This window comes from Rhineura floridana, chromosome 2, assembly GCF_030035675.1.
Source record: "Rhineura floridana isolate rRhiFlo1 chromosome 2, rRhiFlo1.hap2, whole genome shotgun sequence".
NCBI classification, from domain to species: domain Eukaryota; kingdom Metazoa; phylum Chordata; class Lepidosauria; order Squamata; family Rhineuridae; genus Rhineura; species Rhineura floridana.
The window spans coordinates 64,889,988-64,908,288 of NC_084481.1; the positions used below are offsets into that span (position 1 = coordinate 64,889,988).

General features: G+C 40.0%; 1 protein-coding gene across 11 annotated transcripts in view; it reads left to right on the forward strand.

The window, feature by feature from the left end:
* Positions 1 to 18,301, forward strand: part of GTDC1 (glycosyltransferase like domain containing 1) — a 357,779-nt gene that overhangs the window by 84,835 nt on the left and 254,643 nt on the right. For 3 of the 11 annotated variants that reach the window (XM_061608857.1, XM_061608866.1, XM_061608867.1), the window contains exon 2: positions 11,242 to 11,391. The exons of 5 other annotated variants lie outside the window; for them this stretch is intronic. The gene's annotated coding sequence lies outside the window, so the exon portion shown is untranslated. Of the gene's footprint in view, positions 1 to 2,437; positions 2,502 to 10,082; positions 10,150 to 11,241; positions 11,392 to 17,639; positions 17,718 to 18,301 lie in introns of those variants that run through there. 3 more of the 11 variants (XM_061608858.1, XM_061608865.1, XM_061608863.1) reach the window with 3 other exon arrangements.

Below are 18,301 nucleotides of genomic sequence, written 5' to 3' on the forward strand. Positions count from 1 at the left end.
AATTTAATTAAAATATAAGTGTATTGGGCATCAAAATACAATGTATATCAATACATTTTATGTGTATGTATGAATCTTATTTAAATTTTATTTTATATAAATTTTATTTATAAATAATAATTATAGATCTTTGTAGATTCTAGAAGAATTCTCAGATAACATAAAAATAAAAAGTCCAAAATGCAAAGTATTGTTTGTGAAACACAATCTTTATGCCCAGCAATCCTTGTTAATGATTTCTCAAAGCTTAGTTTTTGTTGAACAAATAATTAGCATGATGCCGTCGAGGTTGCTTTTGAGAGGTTGTCAGAATCATTGATTCATTCTTCTCTCTTTAACAGGACCAGAGGTGTACAGACAGGGCTTCATGTCATCTTTCGTCTAAGATTTGAGTGATGATATTTCTTAAATCTTAGTTTCTCTTCAACAAGAGGCACAATAATGTAGAAACCAGCCTGTGAATTTAAAGAGTGTCACGTTGGAATTTTGAGTACAATAGTTGAATATAGATTCCTAAACTAATAATTTACTCTAGCCACTTAAACATTGTTTTGCTCTGAAAAGTTCATACTGATATTTTTTAATTGCTTGTCTTCTCGATATTTAGGTGGGTAGAGATTGCTTTGGTCCTTGATCCTTTACAGTAATGAATTTTAACACTGTTGTTTTGTTTTAATGTATTTTAAAGTCTGTTTCTACGACGTTTTAAAGTGTTTGTACTGCTTTTGTTTGCCGCCCTGGGCTCCTGCTGGGAGGAAGGGCGGGATATAAATTAAATAATAAATGCATAAATAAATAAATAAATAAGTGTATCATTCCAAATTAGTACATTTTCTATAGAATTTTTGAAGACAGAAAGTTCAAGTTAAGGCTGAATTCATACTTCTGTGCAGTTACTGGACACATACCACTCAAATCTCACGATCCTGTGCATGTTTACTTGGAAGCAGGCCCATTATGTTCAATGAAATTTACTTCCAGGTAAATGTGTACAAGATTATGCTTAAAGTTAAATCTCATTGCTATTCACTAACAGGCAAAAAACCTTGTGGTTTAAGAACTACCTATACTCAACACATATTTCTATCAAACTTTAAAAAGCAGGGAAATTAGGAAGCTAAAGTGAATGCACCAGGGGAGCAGGAGACCTGACCTCTCTGAGATATTGTACTGCTCTACAAATTTGTAAAAATGGAAACACAATTTGGGTTGGTCTTTCACAGTTCAATTCACTTCCTGTGTAGCTTGGAAGAATTTGGTAACGTGTGCCTCTGAGCATATGGTGAGTGGTGGCAACACCTGCCATCTCCAAAGACGATGTATTCACAGAAACAGGAGCAAAAGAAAATGATTTACTATAGGAAAGTTCACTGAAATTGCCAAGTAAATCAAACATATTTAAAATATTTAAAGAACTCTTGATTCTCTCTGCTTAGGATAGGTAAAACTGACCATGGGGAGAGAGTCCTGGAGTGGGCAGGGGAGAAGGCTCTGACTGTTTTGCGTATCACAATGAAAATTTAGAGGGTTGTTAAGCAAGTGTTTCTGAGTTCTATAAGTTTTGTAAGGTTTTGTTTTGAAATGAGCTTATGGGAAGCATCAGAATGGTATGGGGGTATTTTCAATTTAACATTGCGGAATGCGAAAAATCCATGCTGACTATACAGCCACTCTTGTGGCTGTTATAATCAGTAGGACTGGTTTTAAGCATGTGCTTATCTGTAACATTGAAGTCAGTAGGATTGGCTTGGATTATGTTGTGTTTGTTGTATTAAACAATATTTTAATTGGACCTGGTCAGAACTTAAGATCTAGTAGAAATACTACAGTACCCAGTTCTTATATATGTTCAGGCCTAAATGTCTGGGATTATCAAATAGTAGTCTATTATTACAGGACTAATCCTTTCTCTATAATAGGGAAGTAGTTGCTAATAACATCTCCTCCTGTCATGTTTAAAATATCTCAGAGTGGTTAGGGCACTAATAGGTGTGGTAATGGGAGATGTAACACTATTTTTAATCAAACCTCTTCCACCCAGTTAAATCTAATGTGAGCCACTGAGGTCATAGGAATTGATAATCTTGTACTATTAAGAGTTGAAAACAAGATTCTCTGAGATGCAGGCTTGACCTGAATGAAATGCAGGAACTCATCCCATCAGTATTATAGTCACATGTACCACCATAAATACCACTTTAATAATACTAAGTTATTGAGAAATGGTTTCCAAAGCTTTGAAATCAGCCAGTAAGTCTGAATCTGGCATTTTATTTATTTTTAAAGGTGGCAACTTTGAATTTAGAATCCCAACTATTTGATATAGACACTAAACATGCCAAACTGTACTTGTTGAAAACTGTGTCCTATTCTGTAATGACTATGCTGCCTTGGCCTGTCAGCACTGGAAGTACCATGCAGAGACTGTTATGGATGTGCCCTGGTTTTGTTTGCTGAGCATGGCTGCTTCAACACACAGATTCTTCTTGCAAGTCTTCTAGGTATTTGGGCCTTTCTTTTTCTTTTCTATGATAACTTCATGCATTCAGCTGGGTTTATCAACAGAGCTGACATTTAAGGCTTATCTGCACAACTCAGAATTATCAATATGTCTTCAGTACCCATCAGACCCATAATCTGTATCCTTTTCCTGGCTTCCCTGTCTGTTTGTATGGAAAATGGAGACCACTGTGGTCTCACCTGGTACAATCTGCATGCAGGTCTGATGAGGCAGTGTGCTAGTAAAAGATATACCTATATTTTCCCAAGACACTTTGATGCATGTTTTTCATTTTAGAACTGAAATACTGAACCAAGGGCATAGACAACTTGTGCTGGGGATTTTTCCAGTTAGTTCCAGAGTTTATATTGGTGGATCTGCTCTGGAGGGTTGGGGAACACTGTAGGAGGCAGCACTGGGAGCTGCAGGAAGGGGGAATAGATGAAAGCAGCCTCTCCATCTTCAAGTAGCAGCGCCTGCTGGAACTCAATTCCTTCTGCAAATGGAAGGAGCCTTTCTGTTTGTAGAAGTGGCACTCTGGATCAGAAAAGTGTCAATTGAAAAACTGCTACAATTTTTTACTTAGTAAAATGGTGTACATAATATACAGTGTATACATATGTATACCGAGAGAGATAGTTTGGCTTGAAACCGTTTTTTGCTTTCCCATAATTTGAAAACAAGTTTAATTTATGGCATGAAATTATAAAGGCCATTAGTGTCTTTGCATAGTTCAAAAATCAAAGCAGCTGAGATATGGAGGTTTAAAATGTAGTTACTCTGCATACACATTAACAATTTTCCTTTAAGGATTTATATCACCATTGCTCCTGTTTCATGCATAGTGTAATACACAGATTTTATAGCATGTTACTTTTTAAAGTAAAACGACAATAAACGTAAAACGACAATAGGAGCCATTATGGCTAGTGATATAAGGTGTCTGTAGATTAATGGTCACTGGGACATTTTTATGTTATAACTTTCAATTTCCTGATGTTGCAATTCAGGTATAGAATATATATATTGCAATGGTTCCTTTATAATTATACAGTAAGTTTATTTACGCCGTTTCTCTACTTTGGCTTCATGGTGTATTGTCCATAGTATTATGTTTCCCTTATGAGACAAAACAGCACTTTCACAAGAAGCTATTCTCTTTCTGAAAAATGGCAGTTTGTGATCTAGAATGACCAGGATGTGCTGGGAATTTGTTTCTTCTGGCTATGTTGTTGCTAGTGAAGAAATGCTCAGACATTTTTAATTGTTTCAAATCCTAATCCTACACAATCCTGTGTCCCAGCTTGGACCGGAGAAACACTGTTCCTTCCTCTCATTGTCATCACTTTCTGTCTGTGGGATGTTCCTCATCTTAAAGTGTCACAGACAATTTCTAGAATACATTTCTGTAGAGGGCACTATAATGTGTGTGTCTGTTGTGTCTGTCGGCCTGGCAGGAGGTTGGAACAAATAAAGCACACCCTAAAGTTCAGGTGTGAGGACTCATAAATGTGTTCACTCCTAGTACCTGACTTTCACGTACGTTTCCTGTCTCACATTTTGAGAGTCATAGGAATATTGATGACATGAACAGCAGAGGTTCTGATTTGCTCTCTCTAAAGAGGGTTGGAGACAGGGCCAGTTGTAAAGGACGGCCAGGTGGGGCACTGGCTGAGGGCCCCTGGGGGCCCCTGCGCTCCCCTTCCACAATTTGTGGCAGGATAGCTCCCGTAGACAGCAGGGCAGGAGCTTCAGAGCCGCCTGCCATTCCCCCGCTTCACCTACCTTTCTGTCTGCTGTTTTTTGTGGCTGCGCGCATTGTGTGCACAGGTTTGCCATCAATCAAGATGGTGGCCAAGGTTTCCCTAAGGGGCTGAAGCCTCTGATGCCATCTTGGTTGATGGCACCAATGCACGTGTGTAGTACGCATGCATGCCATCAACCAAGATGGTGGCAGAGGCTTCAGCCCCTTAGGGAAACCTTGGCTGGCATCTTGATTGATGGCAAATCTCTGCGTGCAGGTGCGCCGCCGAAAACACAGCACAGAGAAAGGTAAGTAGAGTGGGGGAATGGGGGGCAGTTTGGGATCTCCCACCCTGCGATCCGGGGTACCAATACTGCTGCGAATCACAGAAGGGGGGAGTGCTGGGGCCTGGGTCAGGCTGGTGCCCAAGGGCCCCGGCATGCCTGGGGCCGGCCCTGTATATATGTGCCCATGCACACACTTATACAAAAGTTTAGTTTGTATATGCATTATAAAAATGGAACCAAAAACAGAAATCATTTAATATTATTTATTCATAAAGAAAGAGAGCCAGCAAGGTGTAGTGGTTAAGGTGTTGGACTAGGACCTGGGAGACCAGGGTTCGAATCCCCACACAGCCATGAAGGTCACTGGGTGACCTTCGGATAGTCACTGCTTCTCAGCCTCAAAGGAAGGCAATGGTAAAACCACATCTGAATACCATTTACCATAAAAACCCTATTCATAGGGTCGCCCATAAGTCGGAATCGACTTGAAGGCAATCCATTCCATTTATTCATAAAGAACCTCATATTTTAGCCATTGTACAACAAGTAAGTTAAAAAGGACAATTTCAGTAGCTGTGTGTGTGTGATGAGGCAGAGGAGCTTTCCCAACACCTGCATGGGGCTGGTTTGGGACAGGGGTGAGGTTGGGGCTGTATTGGTGCAGTAGGCAAAACCACTGCTCCCAATCCAGTGGTCCTGCTGGTCACCTGCAAGCCCCCGTCCTTGCTGCCTTCTCATCCCAGCCTTGTCTAGGTAAGAAGGTGCAAAGTTGGTGTTGGGAGGGGAGCTCTGCAGCTCCACCCCACCATGCATGCAGCTACTGGAGAAAACCCTGTCTGTTGAATGCCTCCCGATGAAAAGTGGGGTTGAAATCCATGCTTGATGCACTTTTCATTACAGAATTTACACAGACCTACAGTGCAGTGGTTCTACTTTATTGTCACCTGTCCAATAGTATACAAGGTCTGAAATTTCAGCCCTTTGTCATTTACAGTTTTCTTTCTGCAAACAAAAATGGCTGGGGCAAAAAAATCCCACGACATCTTATGATTTTTTTTTGTCCCTGGGATACTTTTTTCTGTTCAATGTGTTAACTAAATGGGGTAAAAAAGTAAGGGAAAAAAATAAAAAAAATCATTTTTTAAAAAAAGTTTCAAGCAAAAACAGGCCCAGAGAAGATGATGAGTGCCCTTCTTTTGGCACACCACACCTGGCTTTATTTTGTGACATTTTACCCTGACACACATTTAAATTCACTTTGGGATGGAAAAATATCCCCTAAAACTCCCTATGTCAGTTTCTTAGTTTAAGAGTTAACATATTGGGGTTAAAAAAATGTCACAAGTGGCATTTTAAGCACAAATTGTTCCAAGGAAACAGATAACCATCTTCATGACAAAACACCCATGCCTGTTGTTCATTTATTTATTTATTACATTTATATACCGCCCCATAACCAAAGCTCTCTGGGCGGTTTACAGCAATTAAAAACATTAAAAACAAATATACAAATTTAAAAACACATTAAAAAAAACCAATTTAAAAACACATGCTAAAATGCCTGGGAGAAGAGGAAAGTCTTGACCTGGCACCGAAAAGATAAGTGTTGGTGCCAGGCACACCTTGTCAGACAGATCATTCCATAATTTGGGGGCCACCACTGAGAAGGCCCTCTCCCTTGTTGCCAGACTCTCAGATTCCCTCCAAGTAGGCACCTGGAGGAGGGCCTTGGATGTGGAGCGTAGTGTACGGGTGGGTTCATGTCGGGAGAGGCTTTCCATCAGGTATTGTGGTCCCAAGCCGTGTAAGGCTTTATAGGTTAAAACCAGCACCTTGAATAGAGCTCGGAAACATACAGGCAGCCAATGCAAGCGGGACAGAATTGGTTTTATATGTTCAAACCGTCTGGTACCTATTACCAATCTGGCCGCTGCATTTTGCACAAGCTGCAGTTTCCGAACCGTCTTCAAAGGCAGCCCCATGTAAAGTGCATTGCAGTAATCTAACTTGGAGGTTACCAGAGCGTGGACAACTGGAGCCAGGTTATCCCTGTCCAGATAGGGGCATAGCTGGGCCACCAACCGAAGTTGGTCGAAGGCACTCCGTGCCACCGAGGCTACCTGAGCCTCAAGTGACAGAGATGGTTCTAGGAGAACCCCTAAGCTATGAACCTAATCCTTCAGGTGGGAGTGCAACCCCATCCAGGACAGGTTGGACATCCACGATCTGGTCAGAAGAACCACCCACTAGCAGCATCTCAGTCTTGTCTGGATTGAGCCTCAGTTTATTAGCCCTCATCCAGTCCATTGTCGCAGTGAGACATTCTACCATCCCAAGATACATTGCAAGCCAGCTTGGGGTAGAAAACTACCCTATAAAACTGTCTATGCCAGTTTTAACTTTTTTTTGGTAGGTCTGGTGTGCACATAATTCCAAACCATAGTTTAGCACTCTGTACACAAGCTGGAATGAGTCTAAATGAAGTGTTGGGCTTGTCTGTGGCCCCCTGGATTTCTGCTGAGGAGTTTTGCTTTCAAAGAATCTCAGGTTAGTGTTAGATACAATCAGGGATCCTGATTTTTTAAAAGGCAATGTTCTAGTGCATCGGCGAGCTTTGTAACCCGTGGTTTGAAACTGGCTTATGCAGAAGTTGATCAGAGTTAGTTTAAAACCAGGATCCCTAGTGTGTATGTAACACTGAGCAAATATTGTTTGAAAATGAAATAGCTTGGCAGAAGTTCTCTTCCCAGCAACACAGGAGAAGGAAAAAAGATGGGGGAGTGTACAAGCCTGATGCTTTGCATATAGTCCTTATAGTGCTGAACCATGGTTTAATGTTAAGTGTGAACATGACCATCATAAAAAAATTCTAACAAACTAAACCAATTGGGAAGGGACTTGAGAACAGGCAAGAAGACATGAAACCTGTCTTGTCAATTAAGCAGTGGTATGTTGCCCATCAAATCATCATGCTGCTTTCTATATTATTATATTTAATGTTGTTTTTTATCAGCTGTAGCCATTGCTTCTCAGACAAGAGTATATGAATATTATTAGTGCAATGGTATTTTTGCTATCCCAGAAATAAGATTTTTACAAATATGTAGGCTGATCCTCAAATACTGGCTGTGTCAGGGCATGGGAAAAGGGGATTCTTGCACCTTGTGGCCCTGCTGAAGTTTGCCTGACGGATGGATATTGCACAATGACATATAAAGAGTTTCTTGAACCAAGGTTAATTTCTATTCAGGGTTGTGCTATAAAGGTAGAGCAAGAGAAAGACTGTGTAGTTGCTGACATCATAATTTGGTTGTTTATTTAAAGGAACAGTACAGTGGAATAGAGTAGCAGGGGCATGATTGATTATTGGAGGGAGCTATCAGGAATTCCTTCTTTTCTTTTGGCCAGTCATCTTAATGAGCTGCAACAGGAGGATCAGGTATAGTGAATAAAAGAAACAGAAACACCAAGTTAGACCATTGGTTCATCTAGCTCAGTATTTTCTGCATCAGTAGTCTTCAGCCTTTTCAGACCTGGGAACCACCTTTAGCTGAAAATGCATTTGAGGGCCCACTTCTTCATATTTTGATAGTGTTGTGAACTATCTTAGGTCAAGTTGCAACCCAGTTGTGGCTCCTGACTCTCTTGAAGACCAATGGCCTGCTCCAGGGATGGGGAACTTGTGGCCCTTCACATGTTGTTGGACTCCAACTCCCAGCCAACATGGTCAGGCATTAAAGGATTTGTAGTCCAGTAACATCTGGAGGGGCACAGGTCCCTCATTTATTGTCTGCGCTGGTAGGCAGTGGCTTTTCAGAGTTTTGGGCTGTGGCTTTTCTTCAACCTGGAGATGGCAGGGACTAAATCTGGTCCTTCCTGCATGGCAAACATGTAACTTTGCCACCGAGTTATGGCCCCTTCCCCAGTTCTTTGTGCATCCCTCACAGAAGAGTATGATTGCCATTCCAGATAATTCTTTCAAAATGTAAAGCATAATCAAACATATCAGTGGGGTAAGCCACCACTGAGTTGCAATTTAAACATTACTTAAGATTTTTCATGAATTTGCACAGTATATCATATTATAACTGGAAAGGGTTTAGAAAGACTAGTGAAAGTTAACTATTAGCATGACCAGAAAGAAGGCTTTATATTTATCCCCCCCCCATTTACTGAAGATACTCTAGTTTGTTCATCCTTAAACATGTATACAACTGTTTACAGTATATGCTCATTATACTTTTTAAAGTCTTATTTGACTGTATTTGTTAAAATGCAGTCGTTGTATTTATTAGCTGGGGATTCCAGGAAAAATAACAAGCATGGTTGGTAATTGAAATTACTTTAGTAAGTATTTTGGAGGGGTTTCCCTCCCCATGGTTTCATTTTTAATACTCAGTAAAGAGAGGGGATGGCAAAAAAGCAGACAAGTATCATGGTAATACCTTCTTGATGATTGGGAAATCCCATTGTGATTTGATTATATGTACCAAAATATTGTGTGTGTTTTAAAAGGTCCGTCCCTCTAAGTAGTGCAATGTGTATATCAAATCAACAGCACAGGAAACGTTATGTATTTAAGTCTGTTCTAGTCAGTGACTTAAGATGTTGAGCTGAGAGCATGCTGTAGATGTTGTAGAATAAATTTCACATGTGTGGGCCTTTAACCATCCCAAGAACCATTACTGTACTGAAACCATACTTTTGGTCAGAGCTTGGAAGTAACTAGTTACAAATAACTAGTTACTTGTAATTTATTACTTTTTTGAGTAACAAGTGGGTAACTTCATTACATTTTGCTGGTAATAGAACGAGTAGTAACTTCATTACTTTTGAGCTGTAACTGTAATGTTTCCAGAGTTACTTTTGGGCATTACTTGGGGGGGGAGCAGGGGAAGTGTTCTGCTTCTCTGATTTGTGGATAAAAATCATGTGCTTCAAATTTGGCTTCTGTGCAGCGTTGCTCTTCCCTTGTGCTCTATGGGTGCTTAGGAGGTGATGAGGGAGGAGGTGGAGAGCGAGATGGGGTGGAGTGGAGAAAACAATTGTTTTAAAAAATGGGTGGTGGTGGTGAAGAATGGAGTGGAGAGATAAAGGAGCCAGTGGGCAAGAACATGGATCAAAGAGGACTTAAGAAGAGCCTTCTGGATCCAACCAGTGGCCCATGTAGCGTAGCATCTTGTTCTCACAGTGGCCAATCATATGCCCTAAAGGGAAGCCCATAAGCAGGTCCTGAGTGCACAAGCAGCACTCTCCTCACTTGTATTTCCAGCAACTGATATTCAGAAGCATACTGTCTCTGAAGTGGAAGTAGAACATAACCATCATTGCTAGGTGCCGCTGATAGCTTTATCTTCCCTGAATTTGTCTAATCCTCTTTTAAGGCCATCCAAGTTGGTGCCCATCACTGCTTCTTGTGGTAGTAATTCCATAGTTTCACTATATGCTGGGCAAGACCACATTTTTAATTGCAGGAGAAGGGATAACGTTTATGCTGGTGGATTACTTTTAATATGTGCATTTTCTGTTTACCTACGTTATGTCTCTTAAGTTCTGCTTCTGACAGTTCAATTGTGCATACATGTTTATCCAATGAGTTCAATGGGACTTACTTCTTGGTAAGTATGTACAGGATTAAGTTACCTCTAAGCTATACTGTTGACAAAAAAAAATACAAAGGCAACTAGTAAAGTACAGGTACTAAAGTTTGCATTTTTCACTGACGATAGGGGATTGCCATTTTGATCGAAATGTTTTTTAGTTGAAAGGGGTGCTGCGTTGTTCTTTACAGCACAACACAGGCATGCCTTCAAGCACCGCTGTAGAACACCTGGTCAGTACTGATGGCAACATAATCTGTAGAAAGACATCCCTTGTCTGATGTGCTCTTTGAGCATCCTGTTCTTTTGAGACATAACAGAAATGCATTGTAAAAGCAGCATTACAAATGTAAAATTTAATTTCAAGTGAATTATATGTGTGTTGGGGTAACATTGTTGGGGGTGGGGTGGGGGATGTGAGATTCTGTTATGCCATTCTGTTAATCTTACAGATATTTTTTTTAATTCTACTACCCTCTGTGTGTGTGTTCTTATTTTTAATGTTATTTTAGGCTACTTATATGTGCAGCAGCCAAGGCCAGCACCTTTTTTAAAAAAAGTAACTAAAATGTAATTGTAGTGATTACTTTTAAGTAAAAGCAAAGTAATCAGTTACTTTCAGAGCAATAGCAATTGTAATGGTAATTACTGCTTTTTTGGGCCATGTAACTGTAATTTATTACTTTTTAAAAGTAATCTTCCAAGCTCTGCTTTTGGTTCCTATAACTAAAGGGTCTCTCTGTCTATGGAATACATTAACAGTTACACTGTGTGTTTTGGATGATTGCTAAAATATTTTGTTAGAAGGACCTTTAAATATGATGTGTAATGCCCACTGCCCACTAGGTCACCATAGGGGGGCTAACCATGGTCTTTGATTTAGCTAGTTTGATATGAAATGTGAAACCACATTTATTAATGTACATATGAAAGAGAAAGTGCATCTTCTTTAATAAACCCCTAGCAAATTGAACAAGTTGTTTTTTTGTACCTAGGATATTTTTTATGTACAAAACTGTAGTTTATGTCTGTCTTGTTATTTCTTTCATAGATCACAAGGGTTATGGAAGATGAAACTTCTTGCTATTTAATATTTGTTGTCCTTTGTAGGTTACAGTGAAGGATAGAAATTCATTGTCATTTATGCATTTTGAATGTACAATTTTATAAAACATCAAGTTTGATGAAGAGGTAACACTTGAGCCAGCACAAGTCTTGGGCTCATCCTGCCCCCCATCCCAGAATTCTGAAGCTATAACTGTAAGTAAAAATGCCTCTTAAAGCCGAACTCTAGTTTGAAAATACTGGGGCTGTCACATGTAGCTATGGGTTGTATTCATCCTAGTGGTAAGGAGGTTGTTCTGTCAGTGCAAGCATTTCTGCTTGCCTGACAGAATGATTGCCCCTCTTATCCCCCTATACTTTTTTTATTTATTTTTTATTTAATTGCATTTTTAAACCGCCCTGTAGCAACAAGCTCTCAGGGCAGTGTACAACAAGATAAAACCACAATTTAAAATACGAACAAGTGTGGATTACACTATACAATTATAAAACATATTTAAGAACAAAATTAGAATAAAAATAAAATAAAAATTACAATTACAATTTAAATTTAAAATTAAAATTGAAAATTAAGCTTAAAATGCCTGGGCAAAGAGGTAGGTTTTTACCTGGCGCCGAAAAGATAATAAAGATAATAAAGCCCCCTGTTCTGGGGCTTCTCCTGACCCTCTGGAGCAGATTTAGGGAGGACACTGAGGGCACACAGGAGGAGCAGAAGCGAGAAGTCCTGTTGTGCTAGTAGGAATCCTTGTGCTGGCTTCTGCTAGGGCAATAAGTTAGTTGAATGTGGCCATAGGAGGAGTCAAGTTCATTCCTATGACAATACAGTAGAACCTCGCTATAACGTGGGAGTTGGGGAACAAAGGACGCACCCACATCATAGGGCTTCCATGTTACAGCAAAAGCCGTGTTCTGTAAACAGTATTTTTCTTGGGGGACATATCTGAATCTGCGGTTCAGCGAGCTGTGTTACAGTGAGATCCTACAGTGTTTACTATACTTGGTGCCTTTATTACATTTTAGAAACACATGTTAGAAATTCCAGAAACAAATATTTATAACACATTTGTTTTTGGACTCTTTCTAAAGCAGGGGTGGGAAACCTGATGCATATGAGCCAAATGCACCCCCCCGGGCGCTCTGCCCAGCCCTCTTTGCTCTTTTAAGGTCACACCCCTCACCAGCTGTGCTCTGGTTACAGGTGACTGTATAGAAACCTCTGGCTTTTGCATGGATAAAATGTATCCTGCTGTACAAAATAAGAGTCACATCTATTGCTCTGCCCAGTTTTCCTCTGGCCCCAGTGTAACATGTGGCCCCTGGAAGGCTGGTCATGAGGAATGTGACGTCAGGCTGAGAAAGGTTTACCACCCCTGTTCTAAAGGGAAGACCTTGCACAACAGTCATTGGAAGATTGTAAGAACTATTTGTTTTAAGATGTCAAATCTAATATACACTGCCTTGCAAAAGTAACCAGACCCCTGACCAATGCTCTCATATTACTGAATTACAACTAGTACATTTTAATTTCATTCTGTATGATATTTTATTTTGAAACACTGAAACACAAAATCAATTATTGTAAGGTGACATTGGTTTTATGTGGAGAAATGTTGGTGAGATGCATAAAAAACTGAAACATGTTGCTTGTATATTCAACCCCCACACATTAATATTTGGTAGAGCCACGTTTCGCTGCAGTAACAGCTTTAAGTCTTTTGAGGTAGGTATGTACCAGCTTTGCACACAGTGTCGGAGGCATTTTGGCCCATTTTTCTTGGCAGATTCGCTCCAGGTCATTCAGGTTGATTGGACGACGCTTGTGAGCCGTAATTTTCAAAGAGCACCACAGATTCTCCATGGGATTGAGATCAGGACTTTGACTGAGCCGCTGTAGGACCTTCACCTTTTTGTTCTTGAGCCACTCCAATGTTGCTTTGGCCTTGTTCTTAGGATAATTGTCCTGCTGAAAAGTGAATTTCCTCCCAAGCCTCAGTTTTTTAGTGGACTGAAGCAGGTTCTCTTACAGTATTTCCCTGTATTTTGCTCCATCCACTCTTCCGTTGATTTTAACAAGATGCCCAGTCCCTGCTGATGAGAAGCATTCCCACAGCATGATGCTGCCACCACCATACTTCACTGTAGGGATGGTGTGTCTTGAGGCATGGGCAGTGTTAGGCTTGCACCACACATAGCACTTTGAGTTTTGGCCAAAGAGGTCTATCTTGGTCTCATCTGACCACAATACCTTTCCCCACATCACAGCTGGGGCACTCTCATGCTTTCTGGCAAACTCCAGATGTGCTTTCAGGTGGTACTTTTTGAGTAACGGCATTTTTCTTGCCACCCTCCCCTACGAGCCAGTGTTATGCAGAGCTCTTGATACAGTTGACTGGTGCACCATTATTCCACTCCCAGCCACTGAACTCTGTAGCTCCTTCAAAGTGATTGTTGGCCTCTCTGTGGCTTCTCTCACAAGTCTCCTTGTTCGAACACTGAGTTTTGAGGGACTGCCTTTTGTTGGCAGTGCCTGGTGGTGTGATGCAGCTTCCACTTTCTGATTATTGATCTAACTGTGCTCACTGGGATATCTAAACAGTTGGATATTATTTTGAACCCTTTTCCTAATCTGTGCATTTGTATTACATCATCTCCCACTTCTGTAGAATGCTCTTTGGTCTTCATTTTCCTTCAGATCCACAGCCTGACCAATGATCCTTCAACAGTGGAGTTTTTATCCTGACAGTGTGACAGTGTTTACAGGTGGAGGCCACTGGTAAGGTAATTGTGTCCTCAACAGGGCAATTTCTTTCATCTGTGTAAACTGGGAGCTTCCATAGCACAGAGGTTGAATACCTATGCAAGCAGCATGTTTCAGTTTTTTGTTTCTTACAAACATTTCACAACATAAAACCAATGTCAACTTACAATATTTGATTTTGAGTTTCAGTGTTTCAAAATAAAATATCATACAGAACAAAATTACAACGTACCATTTGCAATTTAGTAATATGAAAGCATTGGTCAGGGGTCTGATTACTTTTGCAAGGCACTGTATGACCCAACTTAAGCTTGTTCTCAGGCATGTTTGCTTACAATAGCCTCACAGATAGCAGTAGAACTACTGTAGGTAGGTACTGGGCAGTATTCAACTAAATAGTTATGTATGTGCAAGAATTATGACTGGCGCAACAGGACTTTCCCCCTTTCCTCCCCCTGTGTCCACCCCCCACCAACCCCAGATCTGTTCTGGAGTCTTGGGGGAACCCTCAAAACAGATTTAGGGATGGCACAGGGGGAGGAGAGGGGGAGAATGTTCCATTGCACAAGGAGAAATCTTGTCAGTATAATTACTGATATTGCTGATGTTATTGGTGGCACAACATTGTAAAGATCCATCATAAAACAAAAATGTTACCTGTGTATTACCGAATCATCATAGGCTGAAATAAATGCCATGTGCATTCTGTGCATCTATGGAGTTGCCATTTGTATTTGACATTTGAAAGTTTCAGCTATCTTTTTAAAAAGTGAAACCAATCAAGGGCATCTAGTGGCTCAGAAAATGAGCCACTAGTGACCTGCAGCTAGTTAAGTGTCCTTTGCCTGCTCTTCCCTGGTCCCTCCTCCCATACAGTTTGTCTTATACCTAATCTTCATATTTTTGTCATTTTCTGTTTACCATCTCCACCCCAGTCCTAGCAAAAACATTTCCAAGTGTACTGAAAATTTATATGTTTGAAGCAGAACAAGACAAGCATTGTGTTGTGTTCATCTGCAGAATTTTGCATGCAACATTTCTATTCATTTATGAAAACTTTTATGTATTCAGTTTCTGAGCTGCATTTTCCACTTATCAGGAATGCCCAAAGTGAGGTACAATTGTTCTGGTACAGTATATATATAATATATACTGTATATAATATATACAATATACAATTTAGCTGGATTTTATTTAGTTTTGTCCCAAAAAGTGTTGAATATTTTGACTTGGCTGAAAATATTGGTCTGGAATAAGTCTTCACAAGCATTTCTTGTCCTCTGCCTAATATTTTTTGACGGGAGCAACTTGATGTTGAAAAGAGTGTTCATGATCAGAAGCCTTTTTTTAGGCTTTGGAACAAAAGGTAGAAAAGTTTTCAAAGAATGAAATATTGTTGCTTGTCTTATGTTCACTGAGGAGCAGGCCTATGTTTGAATATTGAGGTTCTTAGCAATGTACCTCCTGGGGACGGGGGGATAACTATGATGTAATGTAGAACAGTGGATTTTTCAAGGCATACAGTGATGTTCTCCTGAGAATGGAATCAAGCCATTAGTACATCATGGAGAATTACTGATTCCAAAGAGACACCCTTGAGAGAGGAAGTACTGTAATGAGAAAGCGGCAATGTTGTTCTAATATTTGTTGTTTCCTTTGAAATGGCTAAAATACCTGAAATGATTTATACCTAATTGGGCTTTGCATTCCATCTGATAGGGTAAATGTTCTCAGGCCATTTATCATTGGTGGCTTTTCAAGATCTCCTAGGAGTACATGGTGTATATTTACCTTAACTTGGCTAGGTCAAGGGAAATTAAAAAAAAAAAGCAAGAATAATACGTGAGGCTGTAGCAAAACTGAAAACACTGTGGCTGATGTGATTTACATATTTTCATCCTGCCAGCTTTGTTTCCAATGAAACTATATTAGTTAACTAGTTTTCAATAACAACTACTAGTAGTAGTAGTTGGCACAAGGTTTTATTGCTCCTGAGAATTGGTGTAGAGTGCTGGTTGGGTGGGGAAACTGATTTCTTTCCAGTTCTGCTGTTCGCTGTGTTTGGGATTGAAAGAACTATGCATCTAGTCTGCAATGCCCAGGGGGACCTTGTACTTATGTTTCTCAAACAGACCTTTATAGCATGTATCAAATTACTTTTGAAACGGAAGAAAATATACAGAACAGTTTGTGATGTGGCATGGTGCAGTGTGGTGAACTGTTCAAAAGTGGGGCGGGGGGGATCCTAGTGGGCATGCCTAAACCTTTGGTGCCTAAAACCTGTTTTGGATTCCAGCCGATGGGTGGCCTCCACATTTATTTTATTTAACAAAATTTATATACCACTTGATTGTTAAAACAAACAAACAAAAAAACTTTAAATGGTTTATAAAATGTGGAAACCCATCAGACCACTATGTATGGTGGTAATTCTGCCCATTAGTCTTTTGCAGATGGATTGCTCTGTACCAAGCCCTGTATTTTGTTTTGTTTTTAAATTATTATTTCCCAAATAATGTTGTAACATAGCCATACTTTTTATTTATTTGCTATATTTATATCCTGCCTTTCTTTCAAGGAGACATACATAATTCTTTCCTTTCTCTATTTTATTCTCACAACAACTCTGTGAGAAAAGAGCCCAAGACCACCTAGTGAGCTTCATGGCACTGTGGGTATCTGAATCTGGGTCTCCCCAGACCTATCCAAAATAATCAATATCATAATAATTTTCTTTAGTGTATAGATCATGGATGAGGAACCTGCTGTCCTCCACATTTTGTTGGGACTACAGCTCCCATGATCCTTCACTATTGGTTATGGTGGTGGGGCTGATGGGAGTTAAGAACATAAGAAGAGCCTGCTGGATCAGGCCAGTGGACCATCTAGTCCAGAATCCTGTTCTCACAGTGGCCAACCAGATGCCTATGGGAAGCCCACAAACAGGACCTAAGCACAAAAGCACTTTCCCATTCTGTGGTTTCTAGCAATTGTTATTTGGAAGTATACTACCTCCAAATTTGGAGGCAGAGCATAGCTATTATTGCTAGTGGCAACTGATAACCTTATCTTCCATGGATTTGTCTAATCCTCTTTTACAGCTATCACCAGGGCTGTGGAGTCGGAGTCGTGGAGTCAGAGTCGGAAGCAATTTTGGGTGGAGTCACAGTTGGAGTCGGTAGAAATGTACTGACTCCAACTTCAAAATAAAATTAATAATTTAATATTAATATTAATATATTAATATTAATACACTAATATACATCTGGCATTTATGAAGGAGTCAGAGTCGGAGTCAGACAGTAGAAAAATTAAGATACATTTGCCATTTATGAAGGAGTTGGAGTCGGACAGTAGAAAAATAGAAAAATAGTCGGAGTCAGAGTTGAAGGTTTGACATACCGACTCCACAGCCCTGGCTATCACTGAAACTTGTGGGAGCGAATTCCATAGTTTAACTATGTGCTGTGTGAAGAAGTAGCTTCTTTTGTCTGTCCTGAATCTTCCAACATCCAACTTCATTAGATGTCCATGAGTTCTGGTGTTATGAGAAAGGGAGAAAAACTTTTCTCTATCCACTTTCTCCATGCCATGCATATTTTTATCAACTTCTCTCATGTCACCTCTTACTCTCCTTTTCTGCAAACTGAAAAGCCCCAAATGCTGCAGCCTTTCTTCATAGAGGAGTCGCTCCATCCCCTTGATCATTTTGGTTGCCTTTCTCTGAACCTTTTCCAGCTCTACAATACCACTTTTTGAGGTGAGATGACCAGAACTACACACAATACCCAAAAATTCTAGATTTGTATAACAGCTTTATGATATCGGTAGTTTTATTTTCAGTTCCTTTCCTAATGATCCCTAGCATGAGATTTGCCTTTTTCACAGCTGCTGCTCATTGGGTCGACAACTTCATCGACCTACGCACTACAGCCCCAAGGTCTCCTTCCAGGTTTAGACCAGTTCAGACCCTATGAGCATATGCGTAAAATTAAGGTTTTTTGCTCCAACATGTATAACCTTATACATTTTTACACTGAATTGCATTTTCCTTTTTACTGCCCATTTACTCAGTTTGGAGAGGTCTTTTGGGAACTCTTCGCAATCCCTTTTTGTTTTAACAACCCTGAATTATTTAGTATCATCAGCGAAATTGGCCACCCTACTGCTCACACCTAACTCTAGATCATTTATGAACAAGTTAAAAAAACACAGGGCCCAATCCCTTGGGAGACTCTACTTTCTACCTCCTTCCATTGGGAGAACTGCCCATTTATTCTTACTCTCTGCTTCCTGTTTCATAATGAGTTCCTGATCCATTCTGTGACTGCAAAGCTTATTCAG